Source organism: Crinia signifera, chromosome 1, assembly GCF_055691185.1.
Source record: "Crinia signifera chromosome 1, ASM5569118v1, whole genome shotgun sequence".
NCBI lineage: Eukaryota > Metazoa > Chordata > Amphibia > Anura > Myobatrachidae > Crinia > Crinia signifera.
The window spans coordinates 409,919,316-409,934,853 of NC_139217.1; positions in this window are offsets into that span (position 1 = coordinate 409,919,316).

Genomic DNA, 15,538 nt, shown 5'->3' on the forward strand with positions numbered 1-15,538 from the left:
TACAGGAATGCTAAACTTATTTACTTGCCCATACAATAGCAGTCTATCATTCTAGTGAATGATGTCTTTCCATTTTCTTGCGTACATTGATAGACATCTATTGGTACTTGTGAGTTATCCGGGCGTCCGATTTTGAAATCGGGTCGGATCGGGACATCGCATCGCATCGCATGCGACCATCGGATGCGATGCGATGCGATGCGATGACCCGATTTTTCCATAGGAATCAATGTTAAAATGATTCCTATGGAAAAAGGGGTCCTTTTCATACCCCTACTATCCAAGTGGGCATGGAGTTGGATATAAACCTGTGGCGAGCGTAGCGAGCCACCGAGCCCGAAGCGTGGCGAGCGTAGCGAGCCCCGCGAGGGGACACGGAATACCGTCCCCTCGCGGGGCTCGCTTCGCTCGCCACGCTTCGGGCTCGGTGGCTCGCTACGCTCGCCACAGGTTTATATCCAACTCCATGCCCACTTGGATAGTAGGGGTATGAAAAGGACCCCTTTTTCCATAGGAATCATTTTAACATTGATTCCTATGGAAAAATCGGGTCATCGCATCCGATGGTCGCATGCGATGCGATGCGATGCGATGCGATATCGCATCGCATCGCATCTGATTGTATGCCTTAACTTAAGGCATACAATCAAAAAATCGGACGCCCGGATAACTCACAAGTACCCATCTATTTAATGATATTAACAGGGAATGGGGGGGGTTGTCACTTTCTATGCCTTAATTGTAACATATGTTTAAATGTGTATTTGTAGATGAACTCTGTATATCTACAAAAGGTTCTTGCAGTTGTGAGATCTTCTGATGTATACACTAGTTTGCAGGAATCTATGATCTGCAAACTCTCTTTGTTCTAGGGAATAGGATTGCCACCTAGCAACAGCTGGTGGGTTATGGTGTAAGCCTCCCGACATACGCTGGAATGGTATAGTGAAATAAAATTTTCACTTACCTTACCACAGCCAGGGGAGTAGGGAGCTTAGCTGCTGATGCATGACATGTGCACAGACAGTGCACATATACTGCAGGTCATGCAGGTGCACTCTAGTCACATGCACCTGCTGTATATAAGGCTAAGCTCCGCCCCCTGAGGTCAGATTTTACAGAAGCTTACAGATGGCAATCCTAAAGTGGAACAAGAGAGAAATACCATTGTATGCAAAGACCATTGTATGCAAAAATAAATGTTAACTAGAACATTCATAACGAACATAGATCAGATCTGAGAAACTCTACTGGAAGGAGTAAGAATGAAACTGGGTTGGACTAGGAACCAACAACTGAAATAACTGCCATGCTGTATTGTAGCCAGGCATGTTATAAACTGAGGCAAACTTGTGAGTATAGCAGAGAAGAGGAAATAATTAATTTCTGATCTTTAGGTGACTGCACTTGTTGCTTCTTCTAGGCCTTTGGAGTGCCTTGAATCAAAGGATAAGTTAGGTATATAACCGAACCTTAGAGAGAACAAGCAGCAGACCTAGCAAGGTACTTGGTGGGAAGGGTGGGAGCTGTTGCTAGGTGGCAATCCTATTCCCTAGAACAAAGAGAGTTTGCAGATCATAGATTCCTGCAAACTAGTGTTTGTTCGTCGGGAGGCTTGCCACCTAGCAACATCTGGTGGGTAGACTACCACACACCTGGTGGTTGCTCTAAGGAACGCAATTCTTTGAGAACCAGAAGGCCTCCAGCAATGTCTAAAGAAAGTCCAAGCGGATGAACAATGTGCAGCTTGCAATACCGGCTGAAATGGTATGCCTCTAGCAGCCATTGAATTAACTGCGTCACAGTGAAGGGGATGGCCTCTGAAGTGGAGTGTCTATTCCAGAACTCTGTATGGTGGAAACTATACACTCCCTGGTCATAAAAAGGTCTGGCAGGATGAAAAATATTCTGGCATGTGAGAGAGAAGTTTGTTTGATGTCTCTTCTTACAGGTACTGTGAGGGGTAAGTAAGTGGATTGGCAATCAACTATACAAAGATCTGGATCTGACTGGTCTCTGACCAGATCACATTCCACCAGAGGTGTGTGCATGGAACTTGTTTTTGTGTGTCCCCGTAGAATAATAAGGAAACCCATTGGCGTAGGGGTCATCCAGGTTCAGATATGTGGTTTGACGAAAACTCAGCCCCTCTGGCTGCAAAGGCAGGGGCTAACAGTGAAGCTAACTTCTTTGAAAGGCCAAAGATATCTGCAGATGGTGGTATAGTGGCCAAGAAGTACAAAAAGGGATTAATGTCCCACCAGGTAGAATGCCATAGCATGGTGGGCTAGCTAGAAAGAATCCTTTAAGTATTCTTATTCTCTGAGGCCTGGGAAAAGGAGAGCTAGAGTCAAGCCATATGAGCATATCTTGGCATAAGCCAAACCTGATTCGAATGTGGTGGCAAGGAAGTCCAGAGTTATGCTAGGCTCGGAAAAGGGGGCCTGAAGAAGGAAGGTTAGAGGACTGTAAGGCTAGAAATTCAATTATGGATTGATATCTGGATCTTATTCTAGGCCTAAAACAGGCAAGGCGTGGAAAAGGCAGAGAGGTTGGGAATGGTCTGCAACCTAGTAATGTTGCAATCCACATACAATGTGGAAGATGTTTCAGTAGGTCTGTGCTGCCCTGGAAGCAGTCTGTAGATGAACCTAGAGGAAGCCCGGAACCTTGTGAAAAAGGTTGATAAAGGGAACAAAACTCTGGAGGGCCAGACAGAGTATGCCAGAAATATTTGGGTATTTTGGACACGTCTGTTTTGATTTTGTGGATGACCCACAACCGCAGAGCCAGAGGGAAAAAGGCATATGAAAGTGGAATGTCAGCCCGCGAAAAAGGACATAGCATCCATGTGGAGAGTCCCTTGATATTTGGATATGAATGTCAGAACTTGTACGTTTGATGGTGTTGCAAACGTATCCACTTGTGGGTGACCCAAGGTCTTTGCAATTCTGAGAAAGATCTCTGGTGTGTTATGGCAGCAGTGGGATCTAAATCTACACCTCCGAAGGAACTGGAGAGTCGCTCAATCCACAGTATGACTGGTTATGTATAAGGAAATGGCTATCTTGTTTAACTCTTCTTGTATGCATGTAGCAAAGAGGAGAATGGACCGCTGTACTGCCCACTTCCAGGCATTTATTGCCTGCTGACAGAGAATGCAAGATCAAGTGCCTCTTATTCTTTTGAGGTAGATAAACAGTGGTTTTGTTGTCCAGACAGAGCTGAACTGAATTATCCCGTGGGTCTGAGGGAAATACAGAGGATATAGCCAATCTGGCAGCTCTTAGCTCTGAGATTGATATGAGCTTTAGAATCTCAAGCGGTCCACTTCCCTCCTACTGTATTGCACTGGGTGAATGCCCCCCAGCCCATGAGGGATGCATCTGATGTGATGACTATGTCTGGAGTAGGAGGTAGGGGAGATCTGGAATAGGAAATGTTTTCCAACTGTGAATCTCCCTGTGGACTATGGGAGATAGTATCATTTTGTCTGTCCTAATCCTGTCAAATAAGGGATGATAGGAGGTTCTGGAATTGTCTGCATATGAGAGGTACGTGGAGAAAACCCAGGATCTGAGGCTCTCATTTTCCTTATCAGCCTAGCCAAGTCTCTCAGTGAAAACTGAGCACCTAAGAAACAGACTTGTATGGCGTTCCACTTGTCTGAGGGAACCGCTATTGATAAAGAAGAGGAATCTATCAAAGACCCCAGAAAGACAACAGATTGGGAAGGTATTAATACAAATTTCTCAAGGTTCTTAAGAAAACCTAGATGCCAGAGGAGCGACAGGATAAGATACCTGGGAGAAAAGGGGGACAATTGTTCTGCATGCACTACCATGAGATTACCTAGGTAGATAATAACAGTGAACCCTTTACTGTCTGAGGTGTGTAATTGCTGCCTTCATGATGCATATGAGTATGTAAGGGGCATTGGACAGTCCGAAATCCATTACAGTCCAGTTGCATGGAACGTCTCTCCACAGGGAACTTAGCAGCCTCCTATGATTTGGATGTTCCAGTATCATGTTCAATGCCTCCTTCGGGTCTGTTTAGCTACAATGTTTAGCTTGGACCAGCCTAAAGGGTATATCTGCTAAACCCTCCATATGGAAAGACCAAGGTTTCATATATATTCAGTACTGGCCTATATGAAAGGTCCTGTTTCCTTACAGGGAAATGGTAGCTGACCCAACCTATTTGGAATTGTCTGCCGACTCGATCTAGCCCTGTTAAAGGGCCAGGGACATTATTTATCCAGCATCCAGAACTAGTGTTCCCTGGATGGGAGCATATCTGGTTAGGAAAAGGAACAAGGGGAATATGCCCTTCCTCCCACCTGTACATGGTAGTTCGCCTACAGGAGGCCAATGCTCTGGAAAGACAGGGAGGAATCCTCTGTCTTTATTAGGATGATATTCACTTCACCTCTCGTGACCTGTGTCTGGGAGAAGCCTCCTCTGAGCACTCTGTGGCTGTCACATTGCTCTAGGTTCAAACTGCTGGCTCTAACAGAATGACCCTCCTAGCAAACAGGCCCCTTGAAGGGCTGGGGACTGTAGCAGAACTTAACCTTGTGTATGAAGTCAGGACTGAAAGATCAGAATTAGGTTTGGGACATCCACTGATGCAGGAGCTACATTACTGAGATCTGCACTTGCTTGCTGGCAGTTCTGCAGGCATTTGAAATAGAATTAAAGGCCTGGCCAATCATCAGGGTAGCTCTATTAACAGCTTTCAATAGGGCCAGTTGGAAGCAGGGAATCTAGGGAGTTCGCTGGAACCCTTTTTACTCTGCCTTATCCAGGGCAAATAATACTGGCCCACAGTGTCAGTTACTATGAACTTTATTTATTTTTATTTATTTATTTTTTGCAGCACTTTTCCCCCCACTTGTGCTGAGAAAGCAGAGTCAATCTCTAGGGTAAAAAGGGCAGGGATTTCAGGAATGCCCAGGTGTTACAGAGAACAATCTGTCCTCCTTAATGAGGGGCTGCAAAAGCCAGCTGGGTGAATTACTACACCTCAAGCACTTGTTCAGGGCAGAGTGTGCTGTGTATAGCATAAATGGGGCATTTCACTTGCCAATGCCACTCAGGTCATTTGCAAATCACTATATTCACCCCTGTGAGAGGATTCACTGGATCTTGTTACATCCTCCAACTCCCAAGCCACTCCCTGTGAGTTAGCTGGGGACTGTGTACTGTGGTGACTAGTCCCTTTTCTGAGCACTAGTCCCTGTTATGAGCTTGTTGTTGAGCATACTGCCAGTGACAGGCAGGAAAATGTGCTGGCCATGGGCAAGAGAGGGTGGTCTGTTACAGACCTCTCAGGTATTCCTACTGCAGGCAATACCTGGTAAAGAGATGTTATTGCCTGAACAGGCATCTCTTGAAGAAACTCTGCCTGACTGGGCTCTCCTTTCTCCACAGAAACTTCCCTGCTGTCTTCCGACCTGACAGGGTTAAATAACTTTCTCCTCTTAAATAATACCTCATTCTGTGAGGAAGAGGAGGTATAAGCAGCCACAGCCATGTAATGTTTGGAGGGCCGTTTGTTTTGCTGAAGGATGGGGATTTTATTAGTCTGTCTGTAGCAGACACAGACACAGCTTCCTCCTTCCTTCAGCGCTGAGGTAAAATCTGACCTCAGGGGGCGGAGCTTAGCCTTATATACAGCAGGTGCATGTGACTAGAGTGCACCTGCATGACCTGCAGTATATGTGCACTGCCTGTGCACATGTCATGCATCAGCAGCTAAGCTCCCTACTCCCCTGGCTGTGGTAAGGTAAGTGAAAATTTTATTTCACTATACCATTCCAGCGTATGTCGGGAGGCTTACACCATAACCCACCAGCTGTTGCTAGGTGGCAAGCCTCCCGACGAACAAACAGGCAGGGGTGGATTGGCCATACACCTCACAGGGAAGTTTCCCGGTAGGCTGATGCCTATGAGGACACCTGTCAGGCAGTTACTTTTTTTAAAGATGTGGCCCTGCCCAGAGTAGAGGCCCAATCCCTCTCCTGTCTCCCACACAAGCAACCATTGCTGTTTACAGAACGGAGTACCTGATGCTGCAAATACTCACCCATTGTGCCATCTGTTAAAGGGACAGGAGCGAGTGCTATCTGGGGATGTAACAATTTCTGGAGGAGGGGTGAGGCTATTTGTGATATTTGGGTGATTATCGTAATGAGTTATCTGCTTGAAGGAAGTTAGAGGGTCTGTGGTCTGCCTCAGTAGGGGGGTTGGGTATTATAAGAGATGTAGTTTGTCACAGCAGCTTAAAGGTATGGGGGCCACTAGATTACCAATCATATTGAACCAATGGCTTCCATACAGTTGTAGTGATGTATTTTTCCCACCTATTTTAGTGTTGGTTCTGCCTACATATGATTTGATGCTGCCCACGTGAGGCCACTTCTGAATTTTTTCCAGGGCCACTTTTAGTTCCCAATCCGCCCCTGTATACAGGTGTATATAAACTTTTGTGGATGTTTGGGGACAAAGGGCCTAATTCTGAGCCAGACACAGCTGTCACTTTTGCTTCTGTGACTTTTGGGGTGATTCAGGTTGGTTTGCAAAAGCACACTCTAATAGACAAAACCATGTGCACTGCAGGTGGGGCAGATGTAACATGTGCAGAGATGGTTTCTGTGCAAAGTAAATACTAGCTACTTTATTCTGAAACTGCAATTTAGATTTCAGTTTGAATATGCCCCACCCAAATATAACTCTTTCTGCACATGTTACATCTGCCCCACCTGCAGTGCACAAGGTTTTGTCCATTAAATAAGGAGTTTGCTTTGGCAAACCAACCAGAATCAGGCCCAATGTCCAAATACAGAACAGCTACAGGGGCCAATTCAGACCTGCTTACTCAGGTCTGAAATCGTCCCTGTCTCCAATGGTGGGGTCTACGCATGCGCATAGGCACTAATGCACATGTGCAGCGAACACCTTCGGCGTGATTGTCACTTGCCGGGACGTACGCACATTGATTTGCAGCCAGGGGGCGTTTCCAGGATGGACACCCAACGTTTCATGGGTATGCCAACAAAAACGTGCCATAAAAATGCGGGATGGGCCCCAGGTAATACAGGCATTCTCCTGCCTGCTTGGCTCCTGGCCCCAATTCGGACAACAACGTGCAGCCGAAAAGCAAGTCCTGGGCTACTTTTCTGCTGTGAACAGAGGAGAAGTCGTTCCATGGTGAGCAACCTTCAAAGGATTTCTCCTTTGTGCGGGTGCAAGCAAGCAGATGGGCAAGGGTAAGGGTACAGCATAGCGGGGGGGGGAGGCAGGACGTGCATTCGCTGGGGTGGCGTTAATCTGCTCGCTAGACTCCAAATATACACAGCCTAGCAGCTCTGAATCAGAACCACAAGCCGGAAGCTTGCGCAGTACTTCTTAGATGCGTGCAGAAGACATAAATTACATCCGACATCTGTGACCATATGAGAATCAGACCCAGATCATGGTCGTTTATTTCATGAAATAGAATCCGACCTGTAATGTATAAAAAGTATATTCCAATCAGTGCCGGTGCAAGGTGCATGAGCGCCCCAGGCGGGGGGGGGGGGGGGCACCCCGGCGCTCACCCGCTCCACGGGTGGGGGGTAGGGAGGAATAAGGCCGCCGGGGGTTCCGGTGTATATATTCCGGTGTATATATTACTCACCCTTCAGGAGGTGAGGCGCTCGGGTCTAGCTCAGCGGGCGGGAGGGAGAGCTTGGCGGGCAGGAGGGAGGCCTCGCAGTTCAGTCCCGGCGCAGTGTGACTGACATCTTCCTGACTTCCTCCACCCGCACTGTGTACAGCCGCTCAGCCGGGCAGCGCTGAGCACTTGGCTCACCCTCAGACGCTGCCCGGCTGAGCGGCTGTACGCGGTGCGGGTGGAGGAAAATGTCAGTTAACATGCACTGGGGTCCGGGACTGAACTACAGACAGCGCAGCGAGCCCTCCCTCCTGCCCGTTAAGCCAGACCTCCAGCTCTCCCTCCTGCCCTGCTCCCAACTACCGTCCCCCAGTGGCCGGCGTCCTAGGCAAATGCCTAACACTGCCTAGTGGTGGCGCCGGCCCTGATTCCAATATGTTTATTGAACATGTGAAATTCGTAATCTATAATAAAACATCTTAAATCTGGGGTGTATAAGAAGTTTCTGGATGTGCAGTTAATATGTAGTATTGGCTGGGTTGTCATTTTCCACAAGTCAGACATTTTATAAAGACGGGCAATGAGATAGCATCAACGTTCATTAAAGGCCCCATCCATTAGGGAGATGTGTCTCAGCAATCAGTTGGATGCGTTTAGCTTGCAATGTGGGCAGGACCTTCCCGAGGGATAGGATCGCATAAGATACATTGCATGCGGTCCTTTTGCATACAGGGCCTTATTCTGGTTGACTCGCTCGGACGCAAATTTGCACGAGCGAGTAGTACGCATGCGTACTGTCTGCAATGCACATGTGCAGGTTTGGCAAACCGTACACGAACGCGAGGTTTCGAAAAGAAATACGCTTATGAGCGAACACTAGCAAAGTAGGTGTTATGTGGGCGTGTAGATGGGCGTGGCCTCAAAAGTGGGAAAAACTGGGCAGAAACTGGGGCGTATACAGGGGTGGTGACTACAACTGCTGGGCGGTGGCTTTGCAGCACTGTGCGAGCGCTCAGACTGTTCCAGCTCAAAATCATTCTCTCTCATAAAGCAAGTCTCAGGCCTCACAGGGCAACTGTTTAATGGACCAACATTCGCAACCTCAATCAATGTGCACAATAGCTAAAATACAGATTAAAATGCAGATTCCTTTACAGGTTCTTATATAGTGTAGCAGATTCCGTTACAGGTTCTTATATAGCGCAGCAGATTCCGTTACAGTGTCTTATATAGCGCAGCAGATTCCGTTGCAGTGTCTTATATAGCGCAGCATATTCCGTTGCAGTGTCTTATATAGCGCAGCAGATTCCGTTACAGCGTCTTATATAGCGCAGCAGATTCCGTTACAGCGTCTTATATAGCGCAGCAGATTCCGTTACAGTGTCTTATATAGCGCAGCAGATTCCGTTGCAGTGTCTTATATAGCGCAGCAGATTCCGTTACAGCGTCTTATATAGCGCAGCAGATTCCGTTGCAGTGTCTTATATAGCGCAGCAGATTCCGTTACAGCCTCTTTTATAGCGCAGCAGATTCCGTTACAGCGTCTTATATAGCGCAGCAGATTCCGTTACAGCGTCTTATATAGCGAAGCAGATTCCGTTGCAGTGTCTTATATAGCGCAGCAGATTCCGTTACAGCGTCTTATATAGCGCAGCAGATTCCGTTACAGTGTCTTATATAGCTCAGCATATTCCGTTGCAGTGTCTTATATAGCGCAGCAGATTCTGTTACAGCGTCTTATATAGCGCAGCAGATTCCGTTACAGCGTCTTATATAGCGCAGCATATTCCATTGCAGTGTCTTATATAGCGCAGCAGATTCCGTTACAGTGGCTTATATAACGCAGCAGATTCCATTGCAGTGTCTTATATAGCGCAGCAGATTCCGTTACAGTGTCTTATATAACGCAGCAGATTCCGTTACAGTGCCTTATATAGCGCAGCATATTCCATTGCAGTGTCTTATATAACGCAGCAGATTCCGTTACAGCGTCTTATATAGCGCAGCAGATTCCGTTACAGTGTCTTATATAGCGCAGCAGATTCCGTTACAGTGTCTTATATAGCGCAGCATATTCCGTTACAGCATCTTATATAGCGCAGCATATTCCGTTGCAGCGTCTTATATAACGCAGCAGATTCCGTTACAGCGTCTTATATAGCGCAGCAGATTCCGTAGCGCAGCATATTCCGTTGCAGCGTCTTATATAGCGCAGCAGATTCCGTTACAGTGTCTTATATAACGCAGCAGATTCCGTTACAGTGTCTTATATAGCGCAGCATATTCCGTTGCAGTGTCTTATATAACGCAGCAGATTCCGTTACAGCGTCTTATATAGCGCAGCAGATTCCGTTACAGCATCTTATATAGCGCAACAGATTCCGTTACAGTGTCTTATATAGCGCAGCAGATTCCGTTACAGTGTCTTATATAGCGCAGCATATTCCATTGCAGTGTCTTATATAGCGCAGCAGATTCCGTTACAGCATCTTATATAGCGCAGCAGATTCCGTTACAGTGTCTTATATAGCGCAGCAGATTCCGTTACAGGGTCTTATATAGCGCAGCAGATTCCGTTACAGCGTCTTATATAGCACAGTAGATTCCGTTATAGTGTGTTATATAGCGCAGCAGATTCCGTTACAGCGTCTTATATAGCGCAGCAGATTCCGTTAAAGTGTCTTATAAAGCGCAGCAGATTCCGTTACAGCATCTTATATAGTGCAGCAGATTCCATTACAGGTTGTTATATAGCGCAGCACATTCCGTTATAGCATCTTATATAGCGCAGCAGATTCCGTTACAGTGTCTTATATAGCGCAGCAGATTCCATTACAGCGTCTTATATAGTGCAGCAGATTTCGTTACAGTGTCTTATATAGCGCAGCAGATTCCGTTACAGTGTCTTATATAGCGCAGCATATTCCGTTGCAGTGTCTTATATAGCGCAGCAGATTCCGTTACAGTGTCTTATATAGCGCAGCAGATTCCGTTACAGTGTCTTATATAGCGCAGCATATTCCGTTGCAGGTTGTTATATAGCGCAGCACATTCCGTTATAGCATCTTATATAGCGCAGCAGATTCCGTTACAGTGTCTTATATAGCGCAGCAGATTCCGTTACAGCGTCTTATATAGCGCAGCAGATTCCATTACAGCGTCTTATATAGTGCAGCAGATTTCGTTACAGCGTCTTATATAGCGCAGCAGATTCCGTTACAGTGTCTTATATAGCGCAGCAGATTCCGTTATAGCGTCTTATATAGCGCAGCAGATTCCGTTACAGCGTCTTATATAGCGCAGCAGATTCCGTTACAGTGTCTTATATAGCGCAGCAGATTCCGTTATAGCGTCTTATATAGCGCAGCAGATTCCGTTACAGCATCTTATATAGCGCAGCAGATTCCGTTATAGCGTCTTATTTTTTACGTTTTTTCTTTTCAAATGCCAACACATGTTAGCCACGCCCCCAATTCATTACAGGGGGGGGCGCGAAATATGCCCTTGCTCCGGGCACCATTGCACCTAGCTCCACCGCTGAAAACACTCCATATAGTATTTTGGTGGCTGATGTGATGAATATGGATGGGTAGAAAGAGACTAATACCGTCTACTGTACCCCCCTACCCCCCCCCCCCCCCCCCAGAGGGAGGATGCATGCAGATCAGCCTATTACAGCCCTCTTCAGTCTGCAGTAAGGATACAAATTAAATGTGTATAACTCACCTTCACATGTTCACAACCTTGTAGTATATGAGGCGTGAAATCAGGGGTGTGCTCCGCATTGTGGAGATGCAGGTACTTTGTCTGTGAGTGGCCTGCTTGCACAAACCCCTGATTAAATAAACCATAGCATACATTTTACGTGATTCTATTAGAATGCAAAGTCATGAATGGCGGCCTGAGGTTATTTCTGATATTGTCGGACTGTAAATTAGATATTGATTCAAAATTGCATGGAGCCGGGGGAAGTTAAAAAAGAAAAGATAACTTTTATTGTGCAAAATTTTAAAGTCTGCACCTGGTGTTGCCAAAATTGCCATTAGGCATAAAATGAAGGCACCAGCTGCAGGGCCCTGGTATAGTGTATTAACATGTGAAAATACTTTAGAGTTGTTAATTAATACTGTCAGTAAACATCCATTTCTCATAAAATATGTATAAGTTAATTATACAACAATGAATAAATTCTAATGTAAATGTAACTTGGTGAATGTGCCTGTGTGACACCCCTGAGTAATGGGACAGGAATAGAACCACATCTGCATGGATGGTGTGATGGTCCCATTACTGCCTCACAGTGCTGAGGTCATGGGTTTTATCCAGTGGCGTACCTAAAAAATCCCCCCCCCCCTAGAGTGAATGTGTGTGTGTGTGTGTGTGTGTGTGTGTGTGCGTATGCGTGTTCATGTGGTAGGAAACATAGTAAGCATGGGGCAGGGACTGATGTGAATGTTCAACTCTGTAAAGCGCAGTGTGCGCTATATAAGAAATAAATAATGAATCTGTGGCAGACTAGTTGGAGCAGTAAGGTGTGGTGAGAGTGGGTTTGGGTACCAGAGGTTTAATGTGTCACCTAATGTGTCCAAGAATACTATACCTTTCTTTAAATCTTTGACTTCAACTTTATGTTCCTTACTTCTAGCTTTTTGATAGTGTTATCATCCTTGTATAGAAAAAATGTTAGAACTGATTTCACGCTCTTATGTAGGTGATTGGTTATTATTATCCTGTAACCTTCTGATACATGGCAAGTGGGGACGTGTGGCGAGGTAAATGGTAAAATTTACACACAAAATAAGGTCCATTCGTTCAGACCCCTTTGTTCGCAAGGGGTCCGATGGTGTGTGTGTCTGCACGTGCAGACACATTTCTGCGCACATGCAGACGCAAGGTATGTGCGACCAGGGCGAACAGGGTGTTCGCCTGGTGCATGCACCCAAGTGTGTGGATGTGGGGCATGGACAGGCGTGGGGCGGCGGACTAGGCCATTTGCACATGGACGTTCTCATGCAAATGCCTCAATGACTTGGGTGCGGGGGGCGGCCAGCTGTCATCACCGGCTGTCAGCTGCCCGCCCACTTCATCCCCAGCATCCACGCATATGTAAGTGACTTGAGAGTAACTTTTATATGCATGCACCTTCACCATCATTTGATTGCTACTGACTATCAAATGATGTAGGTGGAAGTGCAGAAAAGATAGCAGGGAGACAGTGCCTCATCTGCTATACACCAGTATACTCCAGAGTTCTGACTATAAAAATTTATTAAAATAATGCGAAAAAGATATTTATACGATACTAGCTGAGGTACCTGGTGTGCAATTAGCATCACTTGAACTTCTTTTGTTTTAGGCTCAGCCACTCGCCATGCCCACGGTGTGACCGGCATACACCTGTCTGTGGTGGGCTCCTGGATCTGACCACAGTTTGTTTCTTAATTCCCCATGTCCTCTACCCCCTTTATGTTATACAACTCTGTCATATCTTGCATCCCTGACCCACTTTGTGTAGTGGCCAGACCCCTTTTTTGGGCTTCCCTGGGTCATTATCGACCCCCTTTATGGTCTTTAACATGCACTCACTCACAAGATGGTCATTGGTAAAGCAAACATTTTGGGGGAAATTGACTAAGATTAGAGGTCTATTTACGATAAAATGTTGCTATGGGCAACCAATCAGATTCTATCTATTATCTTCTAGAATTTGCTAAATAAATAATAAATAGATTTTGATTGGTTTCCTATAGTAACATCCCATCTGAAATAGAACTCTTATTTTAGTACATTTACCCCTTTATCTTTATTGTTTGAAATTGTTCAGTGTGTATGCACTATATCAGTCATTCTGTCGCCCCGGGATGTTCAAGGGAAATCGTTTAGCTGCCCTTATTGCATAGTGTGTATGCAGCTTAACTCCCAGAGATCTTTTATGGGCCATACAGTATTTTCCTAGGCAAGCTAACCAGGTTGGGGCAGGTATCAAATGATCACACTGTTCTTGCTGCTATAGTGTATATTGCCAAGGCTGCCCTAGCCTGGTTCACGATGCCACTGCAGCAAGGGAACCCAAAAAATTACTTGTCGGTTAATTGGCTTCCAACAAAATTAGCCCTAGAATTAATGTGTGTGTATGTACATGTGGTAGGGAATATGGATTGTAAGCTCCTGGGACAGGGACTGATGATAATGTTCAAATATCAGTAAAGTGCTGCGGAATATGTGTGCGCTATATGTTAATAAATTAATAAATTATATTCTTTCCACATGGGGGTGCACAATCCATTTTACTTATATATTTTTCAGTTTGGCATGTCAATAGAAAAGTCAGTGCTACATCTGGTGGTGGAAAATGGTAGTGCATGGAAAAAAGTGTAATTGATTCTTAACATTGGGCCTTATTCTGATTGCCTCGCTCAGATACAAATTTGTTCGGATAAAGTACCTTAGCCTACTACACATGCGTACTGTTCGCAAAGCGCATGTGTAGGTTTGGGCAACTGTGCATGCTAGCGACCTTATGAAAATAAATACGCTAGCGAACAAGCTTGCATAAAGTAGGCGGAATGTGGGCGTAGGGATGGGTGTGCCCACAAAACTGGGAAAAACTGGATGGAAACTGGGGCGTATACTCCTGGGCGGTGGCTTCGGTCCACTGTGCGAGCGCTCGGACTGATCGAGACGAAAATCATTCGCTCTGTAAAAGCAAGTCTTAGGCCTCGCAAGCCAGTCAATTATCAGCCCACATTGGCACGAAAAAATTAACATGCACAATTGCTAAAATACATGCACCTGCATACAATAATCACCCATGCATACACACCACATGCGATTGCTCATGCAATTCGATAAATATTATGTGCAGCTCATAATATCTATCGATGCGCATCGCATCGAATGTCAGCTTAAAAATGCATGCAATCATTCGATTTATCAGCCAGATGTCACCACCCAGCCAGCGTGACATCCCACCCTGTGCAAGCCTGTAAATTGCTGTGCAAGGCATGGAAAAATTACGCTGATTGGCGTATAGCTGCAAATCCTTTCACAATCAAATGATTTTTGCAGTGTGCGCATAACCCAGGACCCACAATAGATTTTAGGCTGTAGCACTCTGTCAGTTAGTTACAAAGTATGAGATTGAAACAATCATACTCAATATTCTCTTTACTGAATCATGTACAGCTAATTGACTGTGAAAAGATTTTTACTTTGGAAAGAGTAACCCAGGAACTACAATAGTGTGCAGCCTCCTCCGGCTGGGCCTCCTCCTCTCTGCTGGGAGCAGCGTTGTGTAGTAGAGTGTGAGCAGTGGCGTAGCTAAGTTTTGGGCGCCCCCCCGCCGTTAGGGGGTGGAGGGCGCCCCCCGCGTATGCAAAGCCCCCCCCCACCAATCCCCTGCAGCCTTACCTATCGCGCTGGTCCCGGCGGCTCCGTTCTTCTGCTGAGGACCACCACAAAATGGCCGCCCCCATACAGCAGACAGTTTCAAAGAACAGTGTGCTATATGGGGGCGGCCATTTTGTGGTGGTCCTCAGCAGAAGAACGGAGCCGCCGGGACCAGCGAGATAGGTAAGTCTGCGGGGGGTTGGGGGGGGGGGGTGTAACTATAGCACCGCAGCCCCCGGCGCCCCCACATGCACAGCGTCCCCCCTGCGGTGGCGGGGGCTGCGGTGCTATAATTACGCCGCTGGGTGTGAGCACTAGAGTGCTCAGACTACACTGTGCATGCGCAGATTGCTGGGAAATGTCAGCCGCACCATTTTTCCTGCAATTTTAGCAACGCTCCTACCGCTACTGCAGGACTCCAGAGGGTAAGTATTACAAAAATGGGTGCAGTGTAGGCCCCCCTGGGACTCAGGGGCCTGTGTGCACCATG